This window comes from Prinia subflava, chromosome 2, assembly GCF_021018805.1.
Source record: "Prinia subflava isolate CZ2003 ecotype Zambia chromosome 2, Cam_Psub_1.2, whole genome shotgun sequence".
Classification (NCBI taxonomy): Eukaryota; Metazoa; Chordata; class Aves; order Passeriformes; family Cisticolidae; genus Prinia; species Prinia subflava.
The window spans coordinates 46,129,677-46,141,205 of NC_086248.1; positions in this window are offsets into that span (position 1 = coordinate 46,129,677).

Here is an 11,529-nt window from a genome sequence, read left to right on the forward strand (position 1 = left end):
ATCCCCTCCCTGGCTCTGCTGCCGACGGGGCTCTGGATGCAGCCCAGGACACGTTTGGCTGTCTGGGCTGGGAGTGCCCATGGCTGGGTCATGTCCAGCCACTCATTCATCAGCACCCCCAAGTCCTTTTGGGAGGACTGCTCTGATCTGTTCATCCCCCAGCATGGATTGATATGAGAGTTGCCATGACACAGGCGTAGCACCTTGCACTTGGTCTTGTTAAACCTCGTAAGATTCCCACAGACCCATTTCTCAAGCTTGTCCAGCTCCCTCTGGATGACATCCCATCCTTCAGGTGTGTCAACCACACCACTCAGTTCTGTGTCACCTGCAGTTTTGCAGAGAGACCTCTCCATCCCTTCATCCATGTCACTAAAGGAGATATTAAATAACACTGGTTCCAATATTGAGACCCCAGTATTGCCCTCTGCATTAGAAAGGTGTAAAGTTCTGGCTTGAGGTTGCAAGGTAGCCATAGAAATGGAACTTTTGACTCATATTTCCACTAGAAATGGCCTTCTGGCTCCACAATCTAATTTCCATCTTCAATTTCATTGCCTTATTTTATAGGCAAAAGTAAGTATTTGGTATGTGTTTTACACTATTAAAATTGCTGCACCAACAAAACCATAGAGAGACAAGGAAAAACGAGCATAGGATTGAACAGAGTTCCAAGCTGCAGTTATAGGAGTAATTTTCAGCTTCTCTCTGTGTGGACAGGAGTTACAGAATGTTCCAAATCCATTGTTCTTGCTCAGAAACTTGGAGCAATTTCATCTGCTCTTCATCATCTGCTTCTTCCAGAAGAGATACTGGCCTCTGCCTGCCAGAGATTATTTATTGAAACACACCCTATGACAGCTCCATCAACACACCAGCCACTGTATCTTTACAGCCATGTCCAGTCCCTAAATTTGGACTTGTTTCTTTCAAAGAGGAATTTGCTAAGTACCTGTCAGCTTCACTAGATTCATCTGTAACAGCACTGACCTTAGAAGTTAGGAAATATTTAGCCAAATACAAGGTCAGATTTCAAATACAAAGTTGGAATCCAAGCTATAAAAAGGTAGTTTAAACTAGACTGTACTTAACTAAAAGATTATTTCTTAGCTGCTGTGATATTTTGCAGTCAGAACCCCTAACAGCCTAGGCAGCAGTAACACATGTATTCCATGCTATTTCAGGATTAATCTTTAACCAGAGGGCCTAAGCCTTTGAGGGCTGTTCTCTAATGGTAGCCCTCCCCAAATTCTCGTTGTTCAAGATGCTTCTCTCCTGTTTTAATTTCATGGTGCTGTTCTAAAGCCAAGCTAGTACTGTTGCATTATGTGAGAGGAGAGGGAAGAATGTGTGTTTATTCTATTATTAAAGCATCCTCAATACTTTTACAATATCCTGGAAGGCATGCATCATCAGGTCTACTCATTGTATGTTCACTTGATTAGCCTTGGAGACTCGGGCTCTTTCTAGGCTGCATTTTTCCTAAAACCCCATTATCAGCTACATTATTGGTATGATACTCTATCCAAACCATCTGTCTCACAGCCCAAATTTGCCAGTTTTAAGGGTTCTTACAGACATGTATTTTTCAGATAATGCAGAAGTTGGTTTTTTATCTTATTTTATGATCTAATATTTAATTGTTTCTAATTCTCAAATCTTAAAATCTTATTTAGAGAGAAAATCTGATATAAAACCAGAAGTGTTGATGAAGTTCCTGATTTAAATAAGAGCTTGATTTATTTATTCCCCTAAACTGTTGTGAAATGAGGGGGAGGGAGGGGCAGGGGCTTACAGGAGGAGGACAGAAAAATAAGAAAATTACTCATTCCCCTTACAGAAGGCATTTTTTCCCTAATGTGCTGCAGCAAAAGCTGGCATATATAACAACAAGATAAAGCTGCGGAGGCATCAGGGTTTGATTGCTGAAGCTACAGTACCTACAACTGAAGGATATTGAGCACAAAGCTGATGGGGCTAGGAAAAGCATAGAGCAAACAAACAGCCACTGTGGTAGTTGTCTGTGGTCTTGATTAATATTGGTTTTATCAGTGTTTCATTGGTTCGGCTGTGCTGGCACTGGTTTTAGGCAGGTAATCAGCTGTACATTCATAGGATTTAATATTTAGTTTTAAGCATGATAAAAAGTTTAGTTGTAGTTGTACTGCATGGTTAAGTGCCATGATGTGAAAAAGCTGAACAGTTTATATTTGTGTCTTTTAGTTCCGCCATTTAGTGTGCTGCTACATAGGAGAAAGATACATGTTGTGATTACCTGCTCTCTTAACATTGTAATCTCTTAAATACTTGTTCCTGGAACATTTAAACTATGCAGACCACCCAGAAGGGCTCAGCAGACGAGAAGTTTCAAGCCAGTAAATTCCTGTTCAACTGCTCGTGTTACTATGTCAAGCAGATGGTAGGAAATGAATCAGCTACTGGAAAAAGCTATCCGGATTGATTTTTCACAGAGAGAATAGTCCAGAGACACACAGAAGTCACATCTAAACCAGCTTTAATAAAGCTGTCTTGACTCCTTTTTAGAGAATGGTAATCCTAGCTATTCTTACTGAATTTGGGTAATTGCCATCTTATTGAGCCACTGCTCAATTTCTTGTAGTACTCAAGGCAAATTAATAGACAAAAAATAGATGATTACAGAAACAGATGTTCAGTCCATACTGAATATCTCTAATTATTCTGTTTTTTTCAGTTTATGTGACGGTGACTCAAGAAATTTTTACAGCCTCTGTATTGCATGTGTAATACACATTTTAGATACAAAGTAAATACACACTGATATATATTTATATCTACAAATACGGAAAACTATAAATGACATCTGAAAAATAAGCAGTTCTAGACTGCCATTTTTGTAGTAGTTCCTTAAGTTTTATTATTTTGGAATCCTTTATTTTCAAGATTGTTTAGGACTCTATAGGCACTTTGAATTATTTTGATCACTCTATCTGCAAATCTAACCAAATTGCACTCTAGCAGTGGAGCCTGAGCTCTGAGACAGTGTGATGGGAAGTTTCTGTTGCTCTAGGAACCATACATCCCATACAATTTCTTAATGGACCTCTAACCATCCACAGAAAGATGTATTTTAATGCGTTCTGGGGTGAAATGGGAAGATTTTAAGTCAGGCCATTTTGCAGATGCTGGATCACTCCTTCTACTGCCTCAGGGACCCTGTTGGAATCAGAGGAATGGTTGCTTGTTATGCCGAGCAGAATAGAAATGTCACGTGTGTAAAAAAAAAAAAGAAAAAAGCCATGCAAGATTTTACTGTACTCATAAGTAGCCTGGAATACACTTAAATCTACTGTAATCTGCAACCACACAGGAAGATGGATGACTGTCTCTTTAAATGCTTTAAGGACCAAGTGGGAAGGAGACATGGAGACATGACCTGCAGGTCTTCATCTTGAGACTTGGGCTGCTAGTGAGTCATGAGGACTGCATGCTGGAATGGAAGTGCTTGCTCTTTTCGCAATCCTGGGAAGCAGTTATACAGTATGGAAATAATGGTATTTACTTCATTTCACAGAGGCACCAGTGGCAAACTAGAATATTAGAAAAGGTGGTAACGTGGAGAGGCTGAGTGCAATTGTCGTTCAGTGGTGGTTACCCTAAATCCACAATATTATGAGGATTCTTTTGATGAGACAATCTTAAGGCTATATAAGAATAAATACATATATATTCTAAATCAGGCCAAGAGATTTTAACTACTCGCTCTCTTCTGAGTAATCAAAATGGCACTGATTAAGACACCAGTGTAAGGACTGAATAGTGTATAAGTTGAATATTTTTTGAATTTTTTGCTGTCTCCAGTGGTGAAAAACCTCATCATAGTATCTCTTGTTTCATGCTGGATCAGGATTAGTTTTACAGATCCTAAAATTCTTGAGCACACTCCCTAAAAAAAAAAAAAAAAAAAAAAAAAAAAAAGTGGTTTGGCAGCAAAGCCAAGTAAATGAATCATTTACTGGTCACTTTGTGTATCTGCTGGTATGGGGGGAAGAACAGATTGGAATAGCATAGAAGAAGGAAAGAGAGAAAATTATTTATTGCTTCTAGTCACAAATCCAGGGCTGTTGCCTGTTAATTTTGATCTTATTAGAGAAACTGAAGGAAAAGAGAGATGTTGGCAGTGACCACTGCTCCTGTCAGCAGTGCCAGATCTGGCCATTCTGTAATTCTTGCCAAGCACACAATCCCTTGCCCAGACTGGTCCAAAGCTGGTCTTTCCAGCAGTGTCTTTCCATCTGGATTGCTCCCAAAATGAAGATGACAGAAGGGTATTTGTAATGCTTGTGATGCTTTGCCTTGCCTTTTCTGGTTTCCAGAGCAGTTCTGGCTGGGTAAGCTTAGAGGAACTGAAATGGTGCCAGTTACACATTATTATATATTTTAACACACTGAAAATAAGGGAGAACAAGTCTAAGGTGTTACTCTGTAGCTTCTACAAGGGGAAAAACTCTTCTGCTTCCAAGGGACTGGGGATGCTTTCATGCACAGTGGAAGTGTGCAATATTATATAACCATTACTTACATACAGAGAGTTTGGGGTTTTACCATAATACCTTCTGAAAAATTATCCTCTTCAAAAATAAAGTATTTTTTGTAATTGGTACCTAGTAGTTTTTTCAAAAGAACATATGTATCTAAATGACAACATGAACTTCTGTTTGTCTTCTTTGCAGGGGGATGCTGAGCCCATGATAGATATCAATGGTTGACCTTATGGCTAAGATGTTCAAGTCTGCCATTTGGATGTCATGTTCAATCCTTTAAGGAGGAATAAAGCAAAAATATTGGATTAAAATACAGATGTGACAGTATAAACTTATGGGCATCTTCTCTCATCTGCTATAATTTTGATGCTCAATTACAGCATGAGGATCCTGGCAGATTAAGCAGTACTTAATAGCAATCTCCTTTAAAAAAAGTCATGTAGCACATGTTCAGATGAATGTACTTTAGCGTCAATCACCATTAAATCAATAACATTTTATTCAGTATAAGTTATGCAGAATGCAAGAACTGCAATAAAAGTTATGAAATTAGTTACAAAAGAAGGTGTTAGAAGGTGATGCACTGGGGACGTACAAATACATCACATGCTTGTAAGAGCAGAAGTAGGAACAGAAAGTCCTGAATTAATTATGTGTAGAGGGTATTTATGTGTTGTCACTGACTGTAAAAAATGATCCTTAGTGTAAACAGCTTGCCTTCAGAATCTCCAAGAGGGCAAATAAAGAGAGCTAAAAAAGTCAATGCCATCAGAATTCAATATTTTCCATTTTCATTATAGACTTTTATAAAGTGCCTCAAGTCTATCCACCATTTGGAAATAGATATGAGAAAGTATAAATTATTTTCCTGTAAGAGCAGATCTCTATGGAAAAAAAAAATTGCATCACCAGTAAGTGCTGCTAAGGCATTTTCAGTCATCTAATAACTCCCTCCAGAGCTTCCTAGTCCAGTTTGGAATTAGAGCTGAAAATTGTATCTCCCTCTCGATTGGTTGCTGGGAAAAAAACCAGTTCTGTTTCTCTGCAAATGTAAGTGATAAAGAATAGTAAGGTCTTCAAGCCTTAAAGGTAATAGATCTGTGACTTTTTTTAAAAAAATTGCCTACCTGCTTTTCCAGAGAAAAAACCAAAACAACAAATTAAAACTATTATTTTTAAAAAATAATCTGTCCTGACATAGGTTAGAAGTCAAAAGTGTACATTCATACATACTGAAAATATTGTGAGCTTATTGCAAGCTAAATGAGACAATTGTCAGCAGTGAGTTTATTTTCTTACATAGAAGTGAAAATTTCATTCACAGCAGCAATAAAAGTATAGATATACTCCTCCACACTTATTTCTAACTAGCTCACAGAGACAGTCATTTCTTTGCTCTATTCGTGCTTTGAGCCAGCTGGACTCAAGACCAGCTTCTTTCCAGAAATCATGTGGCCACATTAGCACAGTTCTGAGCCCGAGCTAATGGCTCCTGCTTCCCAGCCAGCCTTAGTAACTCAGGTTCTGCAGCACACAAATCACAGCTACAGCTCTGCTGGCTGGCTCAGGGCACAGGCAGGGTGCCTGTCTGCACCCATCCGTGTGGATGTACCCTCAGATGACCCTAGGCACTGTGTGCTGTAACAAAAGCTGGTTTTAGGGATTGGTTCTCCAATTAATTGCATTTTAATTGCATAATACAAACTATACTAGAAATGGAGTAATGAAATCTTACAGCATATGGTAACGTGAGTTTTTGTCAGCATCACAACAGTGTGGTGCCTGACCTGGTCTATGAACTAACTTTAAAAAGCCAAACAACAAACAGATTCATATAAATATAAAATATTTTAAGAGATCCAGCTGTCATGGGAAAGACTATCATGTTGCATTTCTGTCCTTGTTTTCCAAACACACTGTCTACCAAACAAAAAGGTGAGTCAGGAAGGAAGGACTACTGAAAGAATGTGGTCAGCTGTGACAGTGTCTTTCTTTCCTCTTTTTGCTAGGTGTTTCTGAATGGTATTCCTTAGTCTGTGTAAAGGGTAAGTATGCTTTGGTATAGATTCAGGTCCTTCTTCACCATTCATTAGTTTTCCTTCCTCAAGACATGCTATCAGTGGGTCAGTGCACTGCCTTTGCACACAACTCCTCAAGATTAGTTTTCCAGTAGCTTTAAAGTCTTGAAAGTCACTCATAATACTATTCACAGTCTTCCTACACAGAATTCCTAAAGAGCACAAGGACAGTCTTTTCCAAGTACTGATCCCTTCATGAGTAAAGGCAGTAATTGTAGGCATACCAAATGTCATGATATGTTAAGTGACAATGGAGACTTCACAGGGATTTCTACCTCTTGGGTTTTTACCTGCTGTCATTTTTCTGCTGTATTGTATTCCTGTGCTTCTTGCACAAAAGACAGTGGAGTTATATATCTGGAATTAAAAACAAAGCTGCTAAACACAGCTTATTGCTCATAAAAGGTTTCACCTTTTGGGTCTAGCTCACTCACTACGCTGTCTGCAGCAGTGGCCACCAAGTGAAGAACACAAGTACATATGGTGTGCTCCCAGCTGTCAGCTCAGTTATGTCCTTGGCCTGATATGATTTGTCCATGTTATCATTCCCAGTGGATCCCTCCTTCAAGTACTTGTCCAATCTCCCATTGAGTTCATATAAATTTTTGCCTTTATAAATTTTGGAAGGGAATGTAACAAGTTTACCAGCTTTTGGTTTGTCATTCTGAACCCAATCTGAGAGCCTAGGACAGCCATACAGTGAGGCAGATCAAAGGTCCACCTAGCCAGTACCCTTGTCACCTAAATCAGCCCATAGTGAATGCCTGGGAAAAGCAGCATAACAGGCAGGACTAGCATGCAAAGGTATTTCCTCATTCTTCAGCAATCTTTATCTCAGGAGTTCCTGAGACAGAGAATGGTTGCAATTCACCTGCCCTTTTACTATCCAGTCATGTGTTACATCTCAGAGTAGGTTTTCATTTTTAGAACCCCAAAACTACAGTACCATCATCTAACTTACATGCCTCCCTTTCCATTTTTGATTTTTAAGGTGTTTTTCTCTACAAGGAATTTAGAAATATGTTTCATACTTCAAATTTCCATGACAATACACTAATAGTCACCCTTCATTTTGAAAACAGACCATTTTCTTCTAACCTGTATCCACAACTTACCCCTTGGCAGTTTAGTTTCTTTTAAGAGCCACAGCCCACTGTAGTCTGTTATGCAAACAGATCTTTCTTTTGATGCAAGTGCACCAACTGCTACTACAACAAGATCACTATTTCAGAATGGCTCTTCTGTAAAAACAGTTTGAAGCAGACCATGCATGATGGTGGTCAAAAACCAAGTCCAGGCCAAGAAGCCTAAAATTTATGGCACCAAAAATTTTAGTCTCATGACTCTGATCAAGATGACATTTACCTACAACACTCAAGAGTACACAGAGAGTATTTTCTCTTTTGTTTTCTGTTTTTACATTGCATAATTTTCCTTATCAGGAAATATTTGCAACCATCTAGATACTACAGTCCTAACAAGACGTATTTGTTATTTGGAACTCATTTTAATTCTGATTTGTCTCAACATCCTTTGGTAGTGCAAAGGGCTCTTTCCATCTTCTCTACATAGTTTATACCTGGTGTTTATTCTCCTTCCCTCCAGCGTCTCATATGCACAGTATCATGCTATCCCAATTTAAACTAGCTTTTCTTAGTCTCCTATTTTGGGAGGTTTTGGTATTGATGAAGCAATAGATTTTTAGTAATTACAGAGATACACATATACAGATAACTGAGTCAGTGAGTCCTTCTGTTGGTTGTACAACTTACAACCTGTTGGTCTTATTTATTGAGCTACTCTACTCTATCCTGCCTCACTTTTGGCACCTCTGTCCTTCTTCAGAGACACAGAACGCCTTTATGATTTTACCCACAAAATATTAACTAAAACAGCTCATTTTTTACTGAAAAAGCTACATTCTTACACCTTGTAGTAATATCACAGTAAGAAAAAACAATGTATATAGTATTGACCCTCAGGCTTCAGCAATATGATTTTTATACTGTGTTAGAAGCATTTTCTGCAGGTCAGTGGGCATAACTACACAGGTGCTAAACTATCAGGAATTCCAAATTGCTGCCAAGTTACACCTCAATAAAAACCTACTGAATCAGGACACTGATGTTTCTGATGCAGACTGATTAATAACTAATTTTTATTTCCTGCACTGAAAACCACTCTGGCAGTTCCTGAGGTGTGTAAAAATTGCTTTTAGCAGCACTTCACTAACAAGCAAAACGTGTTCATGAAGATGGAAACCAAAACACAATGCAATAAAAATATTTCACTTCAATAAAAAGTAAGCCATGGGAACACGGATCAAAATAAGTAAAAAAATATGAAAGAGAAATGACTTTCTCATTTTACATAATTGTATGCAAAATAACCCCAAGGGTCATTCATATCAGTTTGTTTAAAATACTTTTTAAACAAATACTCTGCTGTGAGGAAAAGCTGAGAGATCTGAGGCTATTCAGCCTGGAAAAGAGAGTTCCAGAGGTACCTTTGAGCAGCATTCCAGTACATAAAGGGAGAGAGCTGAAAAGGGACTTTTTACAAGAGTGTGAAGTGATAAGACAACGGGGAATGGCTTTAAACTGAAAGAAGGCAAGTTTAGGTTAGATATTAGGAAGAAGTTCTTTATTGTGAGGGTGGTTAGGCACTGGAGGGGGTTGCCCAGAGAAGTTGTGGATGCACAATCCCTGGAGTGTTCAAGGCCAGGCTGGTTGGGGCTCTGAGCAAGTCAGTTCAGTGCAACATGTCCCTGCCCACGGCAAGGGGGTTGGACCCAGGTAATCTTTAAGACCTTTAAGATTTAAGACCCTTCTAACCCAAGCCATTCTCTGATTCAGTGAAATACAGACAGGCTAGCTGGGATTATATAAGAGGTTGGCACTGAATAATAATTATTCCTGGTAAATTTTGACATCAAAGGCTTTCAGCTGCTTTCAACCCAACAGGAGTAAGAATTTTCATCCTGGTGTCTCAAATAATTGATGCCAGATTATCTGAGGTCCTGTAAAAGATCCCAAACTTTGACATTTTGTAAATCAGTAAGTCAGCTCTATAGATAGACATTCCCCTCTGATCTAGCCGGATAACAAGTAATTTAATTTACTCCCTATCTGTTACCACCTGCTTCAGGAGATTGTCACCTGCCAAGTTTTTCTGAGAGGGATCCCTGTTTCAGAACTCCATGAAGGACACTGCAGCAGCTCTCAACTTTGCCACAGCACTCTCCTCCTGATCTATCACTCATAGCCATGAAGATGCATCCCTTCCACATGAAGATACAGCACCAAGTTTCTTCAGGGTGTTCCCAAGGAAGGAGCATTTGAAGCTCTGAGGTGACTGCGTGCAGAAGGCAGCATCCATTACTTTTAACAGTGTTGGGGGTTAGATTTGGTTTTTTTTTCTTCTCACAGAATTTTTTCCCATAAATTTCCAAGAAGCCTTAATGACTACTTAGTCAGAACAAAAAGGGGTACTTGAGGGATATGGCAGCACGAGGCTACACCTATTGTTTTTGAGTCCCTGGGAGTGTCCCTCAGAGGGGAGAGATGATGAGCTTTGGGGAAAGGCAAAAAGACAGATCTGGGGAAGGGGGAAGCACTCTTGCTCTCAGCGCCGAGGAGGACGGTCAGGCTGCCCTCTGCCTCTGCCTCGTCCTGGGAAAATCTATCGTCATCTGCTGTGTACCCGGGAATCCTGAACTCGCTTTCTCCAGCCCTCCCCCCACCGCCGCTGCTTCTTCAGAGCTTTAAAGTTCCCCTGCTACTCTGTAGCCCTGCACTGCCCAGCCCTGCCGGGACACCCCTGCTGCTCCAGCTGCCAGCGCAGAGCTCCTCATCTCATCCACGGGTCTGGGACTTTCCTCCCTTCCAGTTCGGCCTCTCGGAGCCCTGCAGGGGCACCGAGATCAAACTGCTCTGGGCTTTTGTAAAAGAAAGCCCTCAAGGTTCTTGGTTCTGTTTATTATTGATGCTGTAGTTGTTGTTTGTTTGTCGTTTTGTCATATATACTAGTAAAGAACTGTTATTCCTACCCCCATACCTCTACCTGAAAGCTCCTTTAAATTTTTTTAATCGGAATAATTTGGAGGGAGGGGATTTGAATTCTCCATCTCTAGGGAGGTCCTGCCCCTTCCTAGCAGATATCTGTCTTTCAAACCAAGACAAACAGCCAAGGTCTTTTTCTCTAAGGAAGACAAGACAAAATGTGCATCTTGGAGGACTTTTCCAGGAGCCCCATAGAATAAAGCCCTGGAGGGAAGAGGGAGCCCAGGAAACGTGTAGGAATTCATGCAAAAATGCCAGGAGACCTCTGTGGGTGAACAAGGAGCACCTCCAAACTCAAACACAAAAAGGAAGCATAGAGAAGGTGGAATCAAGGACAGATAGTCTGTGAGGAACACAGAACTGCTCAGGTATGCAGGGATGAGGTCCCAAAAGTTAAAGCCCAGCTGGAACTGAAGCCAGTGAAGGAAACAGGCATGTGGGGGGTTTGTGGTTTAGAGGTTTTTTTGGCTTGCAAATTCCTAACCAAAGAGCCTCAGCAATGTAGCTGCAGAGAAATGGAAATCATCTTCTGTAATATTATAAGCAAATTACCTTTGTCCTGGGGCTGATTTACCATTTACAACCCCAGCTACAGCCAGAAACACACACCAGTCTCTTACAAGCTTTCTCCTGCATCTCTCTGCACCTTACAATGCTGTATTATGGCATTTAAGTGTTTCACATGGTAGCATTTTACTGAAAGTCTCTTCTGACATCCACAGGCAATCGCCTTTGGCCACATCATTGCTTTTAGTTACATTTCCAACTGAAAATAAATGTAGGAACTACAATGCCCTTCTTCCAAGGCTGTCAATTCAGCAAATAGCACTGATACAAAGATTGAGTATAAGTTGTGTGTGTATATTT